The sequence below is a fragment of the Sapajus apella genome, unplaced genomic scaffold (genome assembly GCF_009761245.1).
Source record: "Sapajus apella isolate SASKATOON/1434 unplaced genomic scaffold, GSC_monkey_1.0 scaffold15, whole genome shotgun sequence".
Lineage (NCBI taxonomy): Eukaryota > Metazoa > Chordata > Mammalia > Primates > Cebidae > Sapajus > Sapajus apella.
The window spans coordinates 9320435-9342081 of NW_022436955.1; the positions used below are offsets into that span (position 1 = coordinate 9320435).

A 21647-nucleotide genomic window follows, 5' to 3' on the forward strand; every position below is an offset into this window, starting at 1 on the left:
GGATTTCCAAACACAACATTCTTTTCCTGATAGCCTGTTGCACCCCATTGTGTCTCTCCCCACGCTCATTCAGAGGTTTTAACTCCTTCTCATAGTCAGGGGTGCAGATGAGATGGCCTCCCACTTAAAGTGGATTTCCGATTTTCAGAAGCCATTATTCAGTTCCACATGCACACATCCTCCAACTTTGCATGTCTATTATGATAAAGTAACAGAGCACTCCTGTGAGGCCAAGTCCAGGTCCGCTGCCTCTGTATGCTGGAGGGTTAGAAATTAATTAAATTCTAGTATCTAATTGGGAGTTTGCAGGTTTGGAGTCCACATGTGGTCCACACATCACTGAGATAATCCAGAAACTATGATGGATATATATGTTTACATGTATGTGATAACACAGACACTCAAGGCCTGAAAATAAATGAGTTTTGTTGAGACAAAAGGAACAAATCACAGCCTGGGGGCTGCTCCTGAAAATACAAGGTGGTAAAAGTATCATAAACTTGGACCCATGTCAAGGTTCCATGCAACTAGAAACAGTCCCCAAAATCTGGGCGAAGAAGAATATCAACTTATAAGAAGGCCTATTCCTGTGATCTCTCTAGGAAAAAGGGTTTGACACTAACACTCAGTTGACTACACCTCATCGAGTTCTCTATCTATACTAAGAGGAGATCTTTATCTCCAGCTCCTTCCTCACGATGGTGAGTGCATTTATGAAGTATGCTGAAGTTCATGCTCTGGAAGGAGAATTTGATTCATGTTACTCCACAAACTGAAATAAATAAGTAAAACAGAGAATAGCAGTGGGCTCTGAGTTTAAGCCTCGCTCCTAACACTGAAGACGGCAACCTCAACTTCAGCTTCACCTGGGATTCTGCAGCAGTGCACACTCTTGGGATCTACCCCAGACTCACTGAATCAGAATCTGCATTTTTATCAAGACCTCCATTCAGAAAGCATTGCTGATCATCTGTAACCGAGGTAGGGGAGGCTACAGGTCACTTTTGGCTCACATTTCAGCCCCTAGAATGTGGCTCTATGGGGTAATGATTTTATCTTTATCTCCACTCTAGTAAGCCCTCAATAAATATGTCTGGAGTGAATAAACGGTGTTCCTGAGACTCTTGTCCTCTATGGTCTATATGCCCTGGAATGCCCACTTCTGGCTTCAGGAACCATGTTTCTAAGTTTCTTAAACTTTGCTTACTTCGTCTACTTGCCAGCTTCTTCTAAGTCTAGCCTCTAAGTTCTAATGTTTTTAGGCTAACCTCAAGATTAGCAGCATTTTATAGCCTGGATATGAAATCGGGGGCAAACCTCTGCTTTTGCCTTTGCCCTGTGCATTTTAAAACCGCCATTACTAGCAAGAATCACTTCCTGTTTGCTATCAGAAGCCCAAAATGCAGAGCAAGGACACAACCTGTTTAGCATTTTTTAAATTTTCCCCTGACAGAACCATGACCCAGCCTGTGTTGTGTAACACTATTGAACTTCCCCCTGACAGAGCCATGACCCAGCCTGTGTAACACTATTGAACTTCCTCCAGCCAGCATTAACTCTAATCTTGACAGTGACTGCTTTGTCCCAAATATCAGTGAAAACAATATAAAATAGACTCTCTTGCTTCCTCAGTCACACTTTTCAAAGTAGAGTGGATGTGTCTCTTTTTAGCCTGACTTAGCTTTACTGCAGGCAATCATAAAACAAAAGCAATATTGAAAGGGAGGCTGGAGTTGTGAAAAGTGAAAAACATTCTGGGCAACTTTAATGGTGGTTTCACCTTCTTTATTTAACACGCAGGGTGTATGGGAATCTGGAAAACAGGACGGTCAATACCTTCAGCTCAGCCTTCTCTACTGCCCCATCTACAGGATGAGAGGCCCCTTTACCTAATCTCCTGTCCAGGCTGGAGTTCAGCCACCCCCTGTACTGGCCAGCCCTGCCCAGGAGGGCTGAAGGCCCACTTCCTGTGTCCCTGATACCCCTCACACAGGCTGGTCACCTTCACATACTGTCCCCTCCCAGGGACAAGCACTCATTCACCATCACCCTCATGTCACATTCCATCAAAAGGTGTCTTTACTTTCCCATTTGTCCCCAACTAGGAGGCATGATAACCCAATAGAAAAAGTGTGGACTTTAGAGTAAGATAGCAGTGATTTAAAATCCCAGCTCTGACTCCTGATTGTCTAATGACTTTCAGTAACTCATTGAACATTTTTACAACTCCATTTCACCTTGTGCAGAATGGAAATAATAGGATATACTACGCTGAGTTGTTCTTCAGGTTTAAAAAGTTAGCTCATTTAAGATACACAGGATAGGCTCGGTACAGTGGCTCACACCTGTCATCCCAGCACTTTGGGAGGCTGAGGCAGGCAGATCACCTGAGGTCAAGAGTTGGGGACCAGCCTGGCCAACATAGCATAACCTTGACTCTACTAAAAATATAAAAGCCGATCATGGTGGCGGATGCCTGTAGTCCCAGCTACTCAGAAGGCTGAGGCACAAGAATTGCTTGAAGCTGGAAGGCAGAGGTTGCAATGAACCAAGATCGTGCCTCCTCTGCACTCCAGCCTAGGACACAGAGAGAGACTTTGTCTCAAAAACAAAATGAAACAAAACAAAGATACACAGGACAATGGTTAATACCCAATACCTTTTCCCATTCTATTCACCATGCTGTCACAAACCAAAAATAAAATGCTAAGCCCCCAGCCCAGATATCTGAATGGACTGGATCCCTCCTGTTGGCCAAGAGCATTCTGGAGTTAACCTGAAAGTATAGTTAGACCATGATGGAAGAGGGGGTTGAACCTGACTCCTTATACCCCTCCAGTGTTAACATCAACACAGGTGTTAAGTCCTGTAAGAAACAGACCTTAAGTCCTACAAGAAACCTTTCTGATCTGTTTTCTCTGAAGCCTCCTATGTGGAGGTTTCATCTGCATGAAAAACCTTGGCCTCCACAACCTTTACGGAAACCTAGACAGTCCTTTTTACTAATAAGAACTCTTTCAATCAATTGCCAATCAGAAAATGTTTAAATTCACCTATGTCCTGAAAGTTCCTCCTCCATAGAACCAATGTAAATCTTACATGTAATGATTGATGTATTACGTCTCCCTAAAATGTACAAAAGCGAGCTGTACCCCGACCACCTTGGGCACATGCTGTCAGAACCTCCTGAGGCTATGTTAGGGGTGTGTCCTTAACGTTGGCAAAATAAACTTTCTAAATTGACTGGGACCTGTTTCAATTATTTTGGGGTTCCTGAGGAGTCTACAAATCAGGCCAGCCTAGAGCAGAGAGAGGATTCTGGGAGCCCACATCACCTCATATGTGAGATTAGACCCAACCTTTTATCTCTTCAACTGTCACAGAAAACACACAAAAACAAGACATCCTGAAAACCAGTGAGTGGAATTTGAAAGCCTAGAAGGAAAAATGTATTATAAAGAAAAAAGACACTGATTTTCGAGGCACTGGCAAACGGAGCTCCGCCTCTGACAAGCTGTGTGACTCAGGCAACTCACTTGAGCTTTCTGAGCTCCTGTTTTCTCACCTGTAGAACGGGGATAGTCATGATTCCACGCAGAGCCGGCTGTGGGATTAAATAAATGTGTTAAAGCATCAAAAACAACAGATTCACTCCTGGAAATAAATAAGTAAGAGTCTGTCATCTCTGTTTTCTTTTCAAAAAGGGTCAGGGACTATCAACACAGAGGAGGCAACATCACAGTCTGCTCCTCAGGCATAGACAGCGACTCCTGAGCCATCAGCACAGGAGTGATCAGTTGAGCTATTCATTATAAATATTCCACCACAATGTCATTTTAATGCTCCCAAAAGAGTACCTGTTATCTATGCCACAAATTGGATACTCTGTGGCATAAATCATCAAGATGCACTTCCCACGTGTCTTAAATGAAGGAATGCCATTCCAACCAATAAAGTAAATATTAAACAAAACAAAAACAGGCAAAGCACAGAAACACCCCATGCTGTGACTTTAATAGTTGATCAATTGCAGATCAAGAGCTTTAATTTCTCCTCAGCTTTGGGTTGACAGCAGGCACCATGTTCCCATTCTTTTAGAGATGATTACTTTGCTGAAAAACAAAGGATCCATTCATCAGACCTTGGCCAACAAATACGTTAAAACCTGAGACACTCCTAGAGACATATCCAGATAATGAACAGCACCATAACATGGCCAAATGACCCCCACACAACAGAGTTGTACAGTGACCATCATCCCACCACATTGCTGTGTTGTATGACTGACTCTGGTTTCTCTGACTAGATCATTATTTGAAATTACAGGACTTGTGTCTTTCCAAGATCCAGGCCCAGGCTAGGTATCAGGTAAAAGTTTGCTTAATGAATTTCCTAGGACAAAAAGGTGGTGATTAAACCAATGTCTGCCTCTCCTGCAGGCCTGGGATCCACCATTAATGTTCCTTTGCTGACCATCACGTGAAGGTTACAAATCTCTAATTCTACCAGGCCCTGCTAATTATCACTTTCCCTTTGAGTCCTCCCCTAATATCCTACAGAATAACTTGTTGAAGCAGCATCTCTCTCTGGGGTAAATACCTGGGGTTCATCATCTCAAGCCATGAAAATTAAGAACACAGACACATGTGGATGGGCTAAGGAGCTGTAAGTTTAATAGGTAGAAGAAAGGAGAAAGAATAGCTGCTCCTGGCTAGAGAGAGGTGTCTGAAAAAGGGAAAGGTGGTGGATGGCTGCAGATTTTATAGGAAAGCTTGGAAAGGCAGTGTCTGATTTACCTAGGGCTCATGGATTGGTTTGACCAAGTGTGACATTTACATAGCACGTGAGGAAGGTTGGTCACCACCCCCAATCTTACTACGAAAATGAGCTTTCCACTTGGCCAGTGCCATCTTGTTGACTCCTTACTGTACATGTGGCTGGCAAAAAGAGAAGATGGAGCCGCCATTTTGAACATGCCTAGTCCCAGGTAGTCTATGTCTATGGGCACAACTGTTGACATTCACCTGTGCAAGCATCCAGCTCACTTGTTTAGGTCTGCAGCCCAATTTTACAGGCTGCTCTTTGTTAGAAAAGAAAATGATCTAGGGGCTGCTTTTCATTAAAAGAAAACCTTACCAAGGACTTCCGTACCGTCACTATCTGCCTAAGGATTTTCTTTTTAACTCCTATATCATTGCTAATAATTATCATGATAACAATAATAACCTGCATTACCTCCAGTCCTACCTAGAGCTTCTTCTGGATCACACCCAGTCCATCTGACGGCATCTGTATCCTCAACTGATGATGATGGAGACACTGCCATCTTCCAGTGCTGGGAGAGGATGGGAGTACATGATACCATGTCCACTGGAGTCAAACAAACCAGACTGGAATCATGACTCTGCCAGGTAATAGCTGTCTGGCCTTCAGCAAGTGATTTAACTTCTCCATAAAATGGTATAATAAAATTTATCTCATAAGCTATTCATTCATTCTACAAATATTTATGGAGCACCTTATTTTCCAGCCACTGATCTAGGCACTGGGAGTTCTGCCGTGAGCAGAACAGACACTATTCCTGATCCTATTCTGGTGAGGTACAGAGAGGTAGCCTCTCTGAAAGTTGGTAGTCTACAGGAATAACTCAACAAATGTACACTTATTTCATTTGTAATGTCCAGAACTATGCTTTCACATAATACTTGCTCCATAAATAATGAGAAAATAAATTAAGTAATTGTTTCTAAATTAGCCAAAGCCAGATGCAGCATACTTTAAACAACATGATTATTTTCTTCTCCTAATTAGGTGTAATTCAGTTCAATTGTCATGGCATGTGTCTTCACAGAGTCAAACCTATTGGTTTGGGGAATACTGCAAGGAATAGGTCAGATTCTGCTGGAATGGGAGGAAAGTGAGATGTAAACAAATAAATATAAAAACCATGGAATAGGCACATGAAAGATAGACCAATATACAAGGATATACAGAGGAAAGAGTGAATGTTTAGGTTAGAAGTGGCCTCCCTGAAGACGTCACATCTAAGCAGCTTGGGGTAGTAGGGCAGGGAAGTGTCATTATTAGACATTCAGCTATACCCTACTCATTCAAAACACACTTACTGAATGGCTGTGTGTGTCCAATCCCATGCTGGCTTCCAAAGGTCAAGTTTAAGGCTCTGTCCCAAAGGAGATCTTTTCCAGAGGAGCTGGTGAGGGGCTCTGTGGTGGTCAGAGATCGGTGTACCCTGAAGTAGTCAGGGAGGGCCTCTTGGAAGAGGAGAACGTGAATCCTAAAGAGAGAGCAGCATTGAAGCAAAGTAGGAGACATGCCGTCACATGTGGGTCACATTTCCTGCGTTTCCTCTTCTGGCATTTTTCTTTTAGGCATGACTTCTTCAAACATGAACTATCACCCTCTATGGAAGAATAGAGCCAAAGAGAAAAATCGCCACTGAGAACAATTACTTTTGACTTCAAAGGGCATCTCAGTGGCCTTCAGAGCAGGATATCACTTCACACTGGATAGAAAACAGATGCCAGACAACCTGGGCTGTGGTCACTGGGGGAGTGAGTTACACAAGAGGGCAGACCCCAAACTTCCCCAGCAAAGAGAAGCTGTGGGAGGCCCTGTGTGGCCCTAGAGTTGGTGGGAGGCACAGGTGTTGGTGGTTCCTGGCTCTCCTTGACTGAGTCTATGAATTACAAACTGCCTGATCACCACCAACAGTCAGCACTGAGCCAAGCAAGTGAGCACTCTGGGCCTAGGCTCAGTCAAGTTCGGCTGTTTTCTGTCTTTCTCTACTGGACAAAGTCCTTTCCACTCACAAGAGCTGTGTGTTTAAGAGAGATGACAAGAGCCAGGCAGAAGGACTGATGGATCGAGGATCAAAATTGCAAGACAGAACATTGAATAGCCCTAACCTCCTCCAGAGTCCTTATATTTTTCACCTCGGTCCTCATTGTTTCTGTCAGGTGTCACTAATAAAATCTTCATGCACACATTATCAACAATAGAGTGAAATTCAGCTGCTGACAGTCTTGTGAGCCTCTGTGCTGGCAGGAGAAACGGAGGAAGGCTGGGCTGGTACAGGGAGTGTCCTCTAATGTCTGGCCCTATGGGAATGACACTCACCAAAGGGGTACACGGAGTGGGTTAAAAGGACCTGAGACCTGCAGAAAAGGAAAAACCAGGTGTCCATCCCTCTCCTCCTGGAGCATCTTTGCACCAATCTCTTCAAACGCCTTCAATTACTCTCCAACTTTGGGCAACCTGCACTTGGTCACATGAAGGAAAATTCCTTGATCATTGTTATGGGCTGAATTGTGTCCTCAAAATTAATAGATTGAAGCTGTGATCCCCAGGACGTCAGAACGTGGATCTTGAAGGCCCTTGGAGATGGGGACTTCAAAGAGGTGATTAAGTCAAACAAAAGTTATTTGTGTAGGACCGAATCCAGTCTGACTGGTGTCTTTATAAGGACATTAGGACATAGATACTCACAGATCAAAGGTCTACCATGTAGGACACAGGGAGAAGCCAGCCACCTGCCATCAAGAAGAGAGGCCTCAAAAGAAACCCACCCTGCTGACACCTTGAACTCACACTTCCAGCCTCCAAGACTGTCAGAGGCATTTGAATAGGACCTGGGTAAAATGATGTTGAAACCTACTGGGCTGCATTCCTAGGAGGTTAGGCATTCTTAGTCACAGGATGAGATAGGAGGTCAGCACAAGATACAGGTCACGAAGACCTTGCTGATAAAATAGCATGCGGTGAAGAAGCCAGCAAAATCTCACCAAAACCAAGATGGCAATGAAAGTGACTTCTGTCGACCTCATTGCTCATTATATGCTAATTATAATAAATTAGCATGCTAAAAGACACTCCCACCCAAGTCATTACAGTTGTCAAATGCCTTGGTAATGTCAGGAAGTTACCCTCTATGGTCTAAAAAGGGAGAGGAACCCTCAGGTCTGGGAATTGCCCACCCCTTTCCTGGAAAACTATGAATAACCCACCACTCGTTTAGCATACAGTCAAGAAATCACCATAAAACAAGCCAACCAACAACCCCACACTGCTTCTCTGCCTAAGAGGTAGACATTCTTTTATTCCTTTGCACTTTTTCCCTGAGACAAGAGTCTCGCTCTGTTGCCAAGGCTGGAGTGTGCAGTGGTGCTATCTCAGCTCACTGCAACCTCCACCTCGTGGGTTCAAGCAATTCTCCACCCTCAGCCTCCCAAGTAGCTGGGACTACAGGCACCTGCCACCACGCCTGGCTAATTTTTGTATTTTTAGTAGAGATGGGGTTTCATTATATTGGCCAGACTGGTCTCAAATTTCTGACCTCAGGTGATACACCTCCCTTGGCCTCCCAATGTGCTGGGATTACAGGCGTGAGCCACTGCATCCAGCTTATTTCTTAATCAATTTAATTTCACTTTATGGACGTGCCCCAAATTATTTCTTCTATGTGATCCAAGAACCTTCTCATGGGATGTAGATCAGGACCCCTTTCCAGTAACAGGGCTATGAGAAAATAAGTCTGCTGTTTAAGCCACTCACTCTACAGTCCTTTGTGATGGCAGCCTGAGCTGAGTAAGACAGTCTACAGTTACATCTGACATAAATAGCTTGAAACATGGCACACTCAGACTGCCAACCTGGAAAGGAGCAAGCCCGCACACGTACACACACAAACACACATGACGTGTTCACTCTTGGGGTTGACATAATGGACTACTTGGGACGTCCAAATGTCCAGTCCTCTGTTTTGAAAAAAGCAAATCCTTTCTCAATAGCTTTCGGTGGTGGGATCGAAGAACTTTCCTTTTTAAAATGTCATTTGCCATTCTGATGGGTTAGTTAAAAAAAATATTTTTTTTAATCATAGAAAATATTTGCTCACTTTGAGCTAAGTGGTCAAATTGCCCATTTGAGGCAATGGCTGTTGTAGCTGTAAACCAGGAACTTCATCCTTCAGGGCACAGGGGAGTCCCATAAAAACAGCACAGACACAGAGCCACGTTTGCTATCACTGAGCTCAGCTGTCTCTGAGAGTTCGGGACATGTGTGGCATCTGTGGTCCTGCTAGGACAATTCCCCACATCCCTTTGTAACCTGATGCCTTTGTCATACTGAAGAGTTCCAGCCGGGAGGAAAGGGACTAATTGAAGGCCCAAGGCTTCCATTCCTTCAGGGAGGAAACTCATTTCATGGCTTTCTTCATCTCTGCCCGTCAATCAGCTTGCATGTATTGTCAGCCAACTGAGTGTGGGGCGCCAGGGTGGTTGCAGAAAATATGGAAATTTGAAGAAACAAATGCCGTACTGGTAACGTTATTACAAATCACTTCCCCAAAATAACAAGATCTGGGGCAAAAGTGACCATTCCTTCCAGGCAATCCTAAAATGTAATATTCCCTGCACTAACACGGCACCTTACTCTGCAATGATGGGTTTATGTTCTCTCCTAACTTAGCCCACAATACTCTGGCCTTTATTTCCTGCCTCTTTGTTGCTAAGTAGTTAATTCTGACGGAGCATGTGGGACGTGAAACACACAAGTGCACCAGCACACACACAGGCACACACCTACCTAAGCTAATTTCCCCACAGTGGCTGTAGTCCCAGATATCTCCACTACCCCTCCTTCCAATCTTTTCTTCGGTTGCCACAAAGCATCTAGTTGAATACTTGACATTTCCTTTGAATTAAGGCTGAAAGTTAAGTGGACGTTTTCCCTTAGATGGATGTCTATTTAACCCCTCCCTATAGCTAATAATGCCAGAGGATACAATTTCACCTATTCCTTTCACATGAACACACACTGCTTGAAATTTGCCAGCAGATCCTCAATAAAGAAATAGCCCTGATTGCTCATTAAAAGCAGGAGAGAAAGCAATTAAAATACAAAAGGCAGAGCAAAGCTTAGCACTCCGAAGTTGAAAGTTGAGCAAGCGTTGTGGAAGGTGGGGAAGGAGTTCTGGAGCAGCTGGGAGGAGAGAGGATTGAGTTCTACAGTCAGTGAAGTCAGTAAAATCACAAGTGCAATAGACACAGCCTTCCTGGCCCTGGAGGAGGAGAGTGGGCAGCACAGCCATAGCAGGCCTGGTGCTAAGCATTCAGTGTTTTCATTTAATTTTAATTTCAATTATATTCATTGTGCTCATTGAAATGAGCTAGACAGAAAACAGTGTTTTTTTCTAAATTTTCCTCTGTTCTTTTTCTTTATAAAGCTCACATTTCACTACTAGACAGAGCCAGCTTCGTATGTGTGCAGGCAAACACACGCCACACATAGAAGGGCCCCACGTGGGGTTTAATGTTCTATTGCTGTCTTGTAAGAAATACAAGTAAAATCCTAAGCTCCCCCAACCAACTTAATGGACTCCCTTTCAGCCAGTGCGACCCCAGAAAAACCTTAAAAAGTGAATTCCTGGCCATATGGGCTAGGAGGTTGGACATGCGTCATGATACCCTCTCCCTGGTTAACCACCATTAGGCTTTGTTTCCTAAGGGTTAACCAGAAACCACCCCTATGAAAAGACTTGTTCCAGTTTTGATTTCAACCAATCTTGTGACTGCTCCTCCCTTTTGTGGTTTTGTTATTGTCTCACCAATGCCCCACAATATAGCAGTCTCTCATAGCCTGAGGTATCACCGGAAGTCCTTTGTCTCACGATGGATGATGTTAAGCAGTGTGGACACCAAGGGTGAGGTTGGAGCAAAAGTTTAATAAGCGAAAGACAGAGAGAAACCTCTCTGCTGCAGAGAGGGGGCCAGAAAAAGAGCTGCATTTCACAGTTGAATACAGAAGCTTTTATAAGAAACGGATGAGGGCTGGACATCTCATTTACATAAGGTGTGGATTTCTGGTAGCTCCACCCCACCCTCCTAGTGCATATGTGGGCCCTAAGCTTAAGTCAGTTCATATTGCTTTGTTCCTATTACTATGTGTCAGAGGACAGAATTTTCCATCACAGCATGTCTGGGCAAGCCTCCTGTGTAGCCTTTCTTATCTATGCAGCTGTAGGCATGTCCTTGGTAAGCCCCTCCCTGCAAGTTCCCTTAGCTGTGCCTGCAGACATTCTTTTGTTTGAAAGAACTCAACTGAGGACCCACCCTAACTGCCAGCCTGACAGGTTCCTTCCTTTCTCTCCTCTCAGTTTCAACACAGCAACCACCTGGTATTCCTTCCTGATAAGAGACCACCAACAGAGTGGTTCTGGCCAATGAATGGAGGATGAGCACTGAGTGTTTTCATTTCCTCTGATTCTCTTTTTGACACCAGAGGGCCAAAAACTCCATTCTTGTATCATATTAGTGCCACTATTTTTTGAACATGGAACCCGTGAAGAACAAAGCTCAAATTCCCGTGTGCATATTTGTCCTTTCATTAATATTCATAGATCTTCCTATAACCTGTTGAATATGTGTATTTGACCACCCCATTCAGCATGAATTCCAGTCTAGTTCTTTCCACCCTCAAAGGGCCTGTTTCTGGCTTCTGACTGATGACTAGGCTTCCCAGACTGTGAGAATAGCCACCCTGCAGGTGCAATACTTTACAAGAAATAAAGCTCTCCTTTCCAAATTTATGAACCTCGTCATTCTTGGGTTGACACTTGAAATTAATTTTTGAACAAGGAACTCTACATTTTCATCTTGTGCTGGGCCCAACAAATTGTTTGCAAAGATTCTTTGCTTGGCCAAACTTTGGTCAGGCTCCTGGACCTCCTCCTAGGCTCATCTGTGCCCTTGGCAGATTTTGCAAGCGGCCCAGAAAAATCAGGTTAGCCAGAATCCCCACTCTTGATATCTGATTGCCCTCTATTTCTAATCAGGGTCCTCACCGTCTGCCATTCTCCATCTGGTGTCTGATCACCTGGGCTGTCTTCAGCAAGAATCTTGTTAGGTCAGTTTAGCCAGAAATTTCTTCCCCTATCTCTGATGTTTCCTCTTAGTAATTTTCCAACCACTGGCCCCAACCCTGTACCTTGGCTATTAGATTTGACTTGTCCATACATGTTTTAAGTTGAGTCCAATCTCTCTCCCTGACTGCAAAACCCCAGTACAGTGGTCCATATGCCTATTGGCATGATCCTGAGTAAAGTCTGCCTTACCAAGTTAACAAGTACCATTGGTTGTTTTTTTTTTTGTTTTTTTTTTTGTTTTGATTGTTTGTTTTTAACCTTATGTAGCCACTCCTGCTTTTAGAATAAATTATCGTCCAACCCAGGTTAAATCCTTTTCAAATCCTATTCCAGAACCCTGGAGAGGGCAACTTTCCTTCCCTACAGCTCCCTCTCAGCCCCGCATTGTCTGTTCTGTCCTTCTCTGGTCTGTTCAGCAGATCTGTTGGTATAACTTTGAGAGAGGAGGAAGGAAGAAATCAGTCAGGCAGGCAGTTACGGTAGGTCCTCAGCTGAATTATTTCAAACAAAAGAATAGCCTAAAGGCACAGATAAGGGAACTTGCAGAGGGGGGCTTGCCCAAGTCAGGCCATGGCTGCACAGATAAGAAAGGTGGCAAAGGTGAGTTGCTCAGACATGCCCGCAATGGAAAATTATGTCCCCTCACATATGCGCAGTAAGGAGAACAAAGGAATATGGAGTAACTCAAGCTAAGAGCCCACATATGCACTAGGAGGACAAGGAGGAGCTACTAGAAATTTATGTCTTATGCAAATGAGACACCTAGCCCTCATCAGTTTCATTCAACTATAAAAATGGCAATCGTCCTCTGGGTCCCCACTGAGCAGCGGAGAGCTTTCTCCTTTTGCTGATTAAACTTTTGCTTCAACTTTACCCTTGGTGTCCACACGCCTCAACTCTCTTGGTCGATGAGACAAAGGACTCAGGGTACCACCTCCAGTAAGGAGAGACTGCAACATTGTGGTGCATTGGCAAGACTATAACAGCTTGCCCATAGGATCAGGGTTAATTTGAAAGAAGATCCAAGATTGACTATAAATTAAAATAAGAATCTTGGAGAGCATTTCCTGGGAGGATTTTTGGTTAGCCTGAATTATTTGTAGGGAAGTGATTCTCCCTTCAAATTGTTCTCCTCCTGGGTAAGAAGCAGAGAACTACTATCACCATAGAACAATTGTACCAAGCAATGAAAATTCATCTGAGGTGTTAATTAGCTCAATATTTATCTCATCTAATATGCAAATTAAGACACTGTGGTCTCATTAGTGTCATCTGTGTTTCCTTTAAGCAAAACGAAATCTCTTGCCAATGCAAGAAAAAGAAAAAAAAATTAGTATTTCTCTTTGAAGATAATGAGGGCGTGATTTGGCTCTTCCTTTGTTATGAGGTAGCAAGTTAGGAAAAACACGCTTTAAATATGCAAAGTATGGTCTGACCTCATCTATCAGAGCAAGATCACACCTTTGATGATGCATGGTTATTAGGCTATCTGCATCACACTTGTCCAAAGAACCAGGTCTACAAAGCAGGTGGGGGAGTTTGCAGTGAATCACCAATGAGGAAATGAACAAAGGAGAAGCAGCCTTCAAGAGCCTGCTCTGCAAACAGATGTGGTGTTACTTCAGTGATAAGAGGAGTAGGAAATTAATTTCTTTAATACCATGAAACTTAAAAATCAGAAGATGTATCTCAAATTGAAAAAGAGCAAAGAGAGTTCAGCTCGAAATTTCTTCCAGCTTCCCATTTTCAGATTTCAGAATTTATACAGGCGATAATCAGTCATCAAATACCCACATCATCCCCAAAATGCAAGCTTTACGTGCTGGAGACACTGCAATGCTACAAAGTACCAATGTCAGAAACTCCAGCGTTTGGGGCTTTGGCAGGCTGCCAGGAATCCCACACTGATGGAGCTCAGGACATGCCACCCCAAAACGTGACTACAGGAGACCAGCACGTGCCACCTCAAAATATGCCTCTTTGCCATAAGGATAATTTTGACCTGTTACTTTAAGAAACTGCAGATACAAGAAAAGTCCTGAGAAAGTTAACTCTTATCAGAGAAATTTACATTTAGAAAGGAAATCTCCATTTGTAAGGGTGTCTCCTTCTCCTTACCAGAGAGAGAAAGAAAGCTGAATCACTAAACAATCAATGGAGAAAGCACTCCTTAAATCTGCATAACAAACCTTACCTTTGTTTTACAGTGATTTGGTGAATTCCTAGCCATCTTGTCTTAACCAGGCCTTCCTTCTACCCTTCTCATCCCTTTCTTTCTTTGTTTCAGAAAATATTTAAGCCTGAAGTCTAAGACAACTCTTGGAGATCTACTGTAGAGTTGTATTCATTTCACTTTGTTAACTCCCATGTATACAGGATGTATATGTGTTATTATTAAACTTCTGTTTGGTTTTCTCTTGCTAATATGTCTTTTGCTACAAAGAGTCCCAGCTAAGAACTCATGAAGGGCAGAGAAGAAAATTATTTTTCCTCTCCTACAGCATGCGTTACCTCTCATCTTCAAAATAACTCAGCAGGGCACTGTTTTCTTCTTTTATACAGACGATCACATTATGGTTCAGGGCAGTTAGGTCACTTGGCCAAGGTCATCCAGCTAAAACTTGGCCCAGGTGGGATCAACAGATCAAAGGAATACTACCAGCCACAGGGAAGGCAGCTTAATTAGCCAGGTGTCTTGCAGGCAGTAACAGGAGGGTTGAAAAGGTGCCTGCCTCTGTCTCGCCCTGAAGACACCTTGTGGATCTTCCCTTTCGTAAGGCCACAAGTCCCAGGTGGCTCCTTGCTATACCCATTTCTCAATTTTGACAAGTTATTTGAGACCTGTGTTGTGAACACAGCCTGCTCTAGGGCAGTAGAGAGACCCGTCTGCATTCCAACACCTTCTGGGGACTGAAAACTGAAAACCACTCTGCAGCCAGACAGAGGCTGATTTCCATATGTTGCAAATCATGTCAAGTGTCACAGCCAAGATGCAAGAACTCCCAGTTGTGGCAGCAGGGACAGGCGATGGGAGTTGGAGGAGCTGCCTTTGGCTCAGAGACGAAGCAGGAGAATGAGGCCACGACCTCCTTATGACCCTTGGCCCACGAATGACAGATTCCCCCGAGTGCTTTCATCTTGTCAGATTCTACGTCTGTGAGCTCAGCCTTCACCTGGAAGCCAAGCAGCTGAGCAAAAGGGAAGGTAAAAGAATGACTAGGGCCAGGCGTGGTGGCTTATGCTGGTAATCCTAGCACTTTGGGATGCCAAGGCAGGCAGATCCCCAAGAAGGTGAAAGCCCATCTCTATTAAAACACAAAAAAATTAGCCAGGTGTGGTGGCAGATGCCTGTGATCCCAGCTATTCAGGAGATGGAGGCAGAGGTTGCAGTGAGCCGAGATCACACCACTGTACTCCAGCCTGGGTGACAGAGTGAGACTCCATCTCAAAAAACAAACAAAAAAGGATGAGTGCGATGATGGGGAGGGAGGCTTGTGAGCTGCTGCTGTCATGACCAATGACTCTATAACCTAGGAGGGACACGTGGGCTACCAGAACACTGCATGGACAGATGCTTCAAAACTCTGGGGACAGTGACACCTCACCACTGGAACTTCAGAAGGATGCTTTCCACCTGTCCCAGCACTTCGCCTTAACATCTCTGCCTCTGAGGACTATAAATAGGCAGAAATGGATATGCCCACATGACAGATGGGAATACTGAACCTGTAAAGAACAAAATGGCCTGCTCATACAGGAGAGCTACGGTAGCCTGGGAAAAGAATCGCTCTCTTCACTGTCTCCTCTGTACCATTTCCCATACTGGGGGTGACCACAGCAGCTTTCTGGGATTGTCACAGTGTTCTTCTGAAGTGGGTGGTGGGGCTCCCATTTCAGGGCTGGAGAAACTGAGAGTGAGCCTGTCAAAGAGAAAAAGAAAATAAGTCCCTGTTGAGTGCCTTGTGCTGGGGGTGTTACACAGATATAAAGACCACATGATATAGAAACAGGTAGCAGAGAGAGAAGTGGTCTGGGAGTTCCACGAGCTAAAAGACCCTTAGAGATTTGCTGTCCCTCCTCCTTAGATGAAAACAGCAAGAGGAAGGAAAGACAGATGATGACCCTCCTGCCAAAGTAAAACACTCCCCATTTCCGTACCTGTCTTGCCTCAGGGCCAGCATTGCTGGGAGCAACAAGCTGAGTGCTAGGTGCTGTGCACAGGTGGGAGAGGTGGACACAGAAGTCCCATCCCATGGCCTGCCACACCAGGGGAGGAAGGGAAGAAAGCCATACCTGCTGAGTGTGAATGGAATGGGTATTGCATGGAGTTGCGGTGTCTTTTTACTGTCTCTACATCTGATCATCGATATCTATCTTGGATTTTTTTTTAACCATTCAATAAACCTCTTAACATAAACTTGCTTTCAGAGTGGTTTCCTTGGGTTTCCTTAAATTATGTAGTATTTTATATAAAATGAAGTATACATTAGGTATACACAAGTTATAAAGCAAAATCATGAAACTCAGACCCGCAGAACACTTGGCCTGAGAAGTAGAATGTCACTGAAGTGCTAAGGCCCCCCAAAGGCTTCTCTCTCAGAATTTGGCCCCTAGCAATATATTCTATGCAACTAATTTTAACAAGAGCTCATGAAAAAAATTATCTTGCAGTGGGTGCTATAGATCCTATTGGTTCATTTAATCCTGTCCCCATTTGACAAATAGCTATGTCAAATGTAGAGGGATTGTAGAGGGGTTGAGTAACTGAGTCCCTCAACTGGTGCCCCATGGAGCCAAGATGTGTCCCTGGAACTGCCTAACACCCCCTAGATGCAGTACGTTGCATAACTCCAGGGGGCCCTTTTAGCAGGCAGTATATGGGCCTGATGCCTTCCTTTGGGGGCTGTGTGATGTTGGGGTCCTTCCAAGACTCCTGCTTTTATCTCTTCACCTTGCATCCAGGGTGGGGCTGATATTTAAACCTTTGCCAGGACAGACTAGCTGCTTTTTAAGAAATTTGACACTGCTGGTGTACTGCCTGAGTCTTACTTGTTTTATTTCCTGTTATCTTATTTGTGACAGTGAACCAACTCAAAATTCCTTTCAACTCAGATGGCCTCCCCATGCAATATCACCCTGGAAAAATCACATTTTGAATTACTGTGAAAATGTCTTGCCTGCTTTATTGTCCCCAGCAACCAGAAAGAAACGTAAGCGCTGAGTGATATGACAGTTTGGAAGAGGATGATGAGAAACTCTAAATGAGATTTTGGCTGTTAACCAGGGTTACTGCACAGCTGTATTAATCGGACTCGAAGTTAAAATGCAGCAAGGGCGAGGGAATAAAAGAAAGGAACTGTGTCTCTTGAGCACCGACAACATGCCAGGTACTGAGAGGAAGATTTTTCATACACATTACCACGTTCAATTGTCACAGCAGCCCTGGAGGCAAAAAGTTTTTAATCCCCATTTTACAGATGAGCAAACTAAGTGTCCCGCCAAAGGGCAGCAGCTGGTCAGTTTGTTGACCTGCAATTAAACTATTTTCTTCTGATCCAAACTCCTGGTTCTTTCAGCATTATAACTTGATGATCTATGCTTGCTTAGAGGCAAAACTCATTAAGCATCTATTGAGTGTGAAATTCACAGACGCATGAGGAATTTTGAGTCAGAGGACTTTCTAATACAGCAAATAACCCTATCTCCAAAATGAGGAAGGAGCTTCAGAGATCATCTTGTACCCATTCCTCTGCTTGGTGGTGCAAGAACCAAATTGGTGAGGAGACTTGGTGAAGCCACATCCTTCAAAGGGTCCCCTTCTTCTGGGACATATTCCCTGCTGTCCAGAGTAACTTATAATTGCATATTCATTGTCATATTAACTTCACATGCTAATTTTTTAAGTTAAATAAACTTTTTATCCCTAAATAATGTTAGATTACTGAAATTTCCAAAAATAGTATGATGACTTCCCATAGGCTCTTCATTTAGCTTCCCCTAATGTTAATATCATCCATAGTCATGAAGCTGTCCCTATAAACTATAAAATTAACAAATTAATCAGGGAAAAAGAGAGAGAAAAAAATGAAAATAAGCCAAGCTGGCAGCTCACTCAGCATTAATCCTAAGCCTGCTCCCTGACCTGCTTCCTAATAGCTGTTTGGTGCCTATTGTCCTAGAATTATATAGACCCTGTTACAAGGCTATTGTCCTCCTGAACTGCTCTATGGATAACAACTTGAACATTATAAAACATTGTTTTCCCTTTTAGACATTCTTTCAGGTCCTGTGTACCAGTGAAGCTACTGATGTCAGCTCGTCTGAAGAATCCACAGGTAGTCACTCACCAAATAACTCCATTTCTGCATTCTGATGTTTTCATCCCCTTTACCAAAAAAAATCAACAGCCCCAGTTTTCCAGTCCCTCATCCTCCACTAACCCCTTAAAAATTCCATCCCAGAACTCCTCAGGGAGACATATTTGAGGATCTCTTCCTGTCTTCCCCGCTCAGCACCTTGGAATCATTAAAATCTTTCTCTCTGCTGCAAACTCTGCTGTCTCAGTATAACTGGTATGTTACTACACAGTGGGCATTAAAAACTTAGTGGTTCTACCATAGCTATGGTAGATTTGCCAAAACTGAGACAGTATTGAATATCATCAGTTTTTGTCACTGTTGTTGTTGTTGTTTGAGACGGAATCCCACTCTGTCGCCCAGGCTGGAGTGCAGTGGCATGATCTTGGCTCACTGCAACTTCTGCCTCCCGGGTTCAAGCAATTCTCCTTCTCAGCCTCCCAAGTTACTGGGATTACAGGTGCACACCACCACACTTGGCTAACTTTTTTGTAATTTTAGTAGAGACGGGTTTCACTGTGTCAGTCAGGCTGGTCTCAAACTCCTGACCTCAGGTGATCCACCCACCTTGGCCTCCCAAAATACTGGGACAGTTTTGTTACTAACATCTTTTTCTCTTCCAGGATCCAATCCAGGATTTTAGTTGCTAATTTGATTATTTCTAAGTTTCTTAACTTTAAAACCAACCTGTGTGTGCCTATTCACTAGGCAATGAGAGTTCCCAAAAGGCAAAGACTCCAATTAACAACCACAAGACATGCATTTACTAAATGTGCACAAGCAATACAGACTTAGCAAAGGTTTGTTATATTGCTGTTGATCAATACAAAGACCTTAAAAATGGCACCAAAGCCACAGCCTTTTCCATCTCCCCATATTTCCATTAAAATTATGTACAGATAATCTGTGTACACAGATAATACACATAACTGTGTGTGTAATGCATACCTACACATATGCATTTTAAAAACACATATAGGCACATTCTCCATGACTAAGATACCACTTCAAATCAATTGGGAAACGTTGGGCAATTCAATAAATGGTGTGAGAACAACTGGCTATTCATTTGACATAAGTAAATAATGACACCTATCTACTTCAGACCTAATATTTCTAAAAATAAGTCTCAGAATTATTAAAGTGTCAAATATTGAATAAGCACAAGTATCAAATTATTAAAAGAAAACCCAGATAAATATATTTACAATGTTGTGGTAAATCAAGGCTTTTTAAACACAAATGCTGTGAAAAGAAAGAGTAAAACATTGGATTACAAACTTGGGTGACAAATATTTTCAAAACATATAGCAGACAAAAGATTAACGATGAAAACACATAAAAATGTCTACAAATCAATAAGTAAAAGACTAAATAAACCAACAGAATAATGACCTACAGGTTTTTATTCACAGAAACAGAAGTACACACAGCCCATGCATATTAAAGAATATTTTCCCTCACAGTAATCAGGAAACAAAAATTGGAGCAATGACAAGATGTCATTTTCACCCACAGGCTTGCCACTGGTTAAACAAATGTGTGTAAATGTGGAGTTTGGGTGAGGGTGAGGGTAAGACTTTTGCAGACTTGAATGACTGGAATGAGTTGAGCTGTTGGAAGAACTGCCATGAGGAGCAAGCTGACCTGAGGGTAATTTGTCCTGAACCATCAAAGACAAATCCCACATATGCAGATAACAATTGCTGCCTTTTCAGCCTCTAATCTGGGCCTAAGTGGTACTTGAGAGATGGGCATGGCCCAGAGGTCTCTGCAGACTCAAACCAGAGTACCAGAGCCTAGAGTCCAGGTAGGAACTTAGCCTTTAACTCAGGAGAAACATAGAAAATGCTCCTGGTGGGTGCTGAGTCACTGCATCCGGGTGCCCCTGGCCCATCCTCACCCCACTACCATCTCTACTCCAAAGTCAAAGCGCTAAAATCTCATGAGGGTTTAGGAAGAAAGGCAGGAGACCCTCAGCAGCAAAGATGGCTGAGGATGCTGCTAGCTGCTCCCTCAGACTCACAGGCACGTGTGCAATTTACAACCAGGTCTTAGAGCCCTGTCGGAGGAGAGCCTCATCCCTGCCTTTCTCAGGGCTGGCTGTCGGGTTCTGCCCTCTCAAGAAGTACCCCAAAAATGCTTTCTAAGAAAACCACCCTCAGTTGCTCCCCTAGACTCCCTCCCTTCTCTATGAAGTTTTATTTAGAGCCTTAATACTGAGAGGCCCTGGCGCAGCACCCATCAGGGGTCATATTTACTGTGTTCCTCATGAAACATTGTGGCTGCCGTAGAGAAAGGCCAAGCATTTCAGGCTCCTTCTGGGAGCATTTGCATGACTTATGAGGTTTATTTAGGGCCTAGGAGTGCCTTCCTTGAGATGGAGAGAGGCCGGGCCTCCTGGCCAGAGGCCAGGTCAGTAATATGCCTGAAAATGTGCTGGCAAGCAGCTGTGATGCTCTCCCCCCATGGCAAGGCAGTTTATTCTGGAATCTAAAGATCTGGGGCAGGTGTGGGGTGGGAGAGGGCTGTAAAAATGAGGAGTGAGGACCTGAAAAATATTCTTGAGGAAATAGCGTAAAAGCCCTCAAATCCAGACTTTGTAGCTGCTAAACAGGGCCATTTCCAGGGCTTCGACTAGTAAAGTACAAGACCTTCTAAATGGCATTAGCTTAAATTAGTAAAGTTGGCAGCTGGATGTGCAAACCTCAAAACCAAGGACATGTTGGCAGAGAGAGTGTTCTGTTGTGTTATTGGGTTTAAATGCTCTGCAGACTCCACTCTTCATTACAGTCTACACCCAGCATGCACTGTCCTCACCAGCCTGCCTATGGAATGCTGCTGTTTGAGACCTGGTATTAAAAAAAGATGACTGCCTACTTTATTTCATTTTATTTTTGAGACGGAGTTTTGCTCTTGTTGTCCAGGCTGGAGTACAGTGGCATCATCTCAGCTCACTGCAAACTCCACCTCCAGGGTTCAAGCAATTCTCCTGCCTCAGCCTCCCAAGTAGCTGGGATTACAGGAGCCTACCATCATACCCTGCTAATTTTTATATATTTAGTAGAGATGGGGTTTCACCATGTTGGCCAGGATGGTCTCGATCTTCTGACCTCAGGTGATTCGCCCTGCTCAGCCTCCCAAAGTGCTGGGCTTATAGGTGTGAGCCACTGTGCCTGGCCTGACTGCTTATTTAATGCATGGAAAAAGACTTTCAAAGATGTAGCTATCAAATCATTTCTAGTTGTGCATTTGGTGGCTCTTTCTTGGTGGAAAGAAGAAAAATATGTGAAATTGAGACCATGGTCTGCATTCTGCAGCCAAACAGCCTGGAGACACTAAAGCTGACC

The 21647-nt window shown here is 43.7% G+C and overlaps 1 long non-coding RNA gene across 1 annotated transcript; it reads left to right on the plus strand.

Annotated features, from left to right (window-relative positions):
* Window positions 1-18502, plus strand: LOC116555502. Its single transcript, XR_004270559.1, has 3 exons — window positions 1-981; window positions 5252-5411; window positions 18213-18502. It is a non-coding gene; the product is annotated as an uncharacterized LOC116555502 (long non-coding RNA).
* The last annotated feature ends 3145 nt before the right edge of the window (window positions 18503-21647 follow it).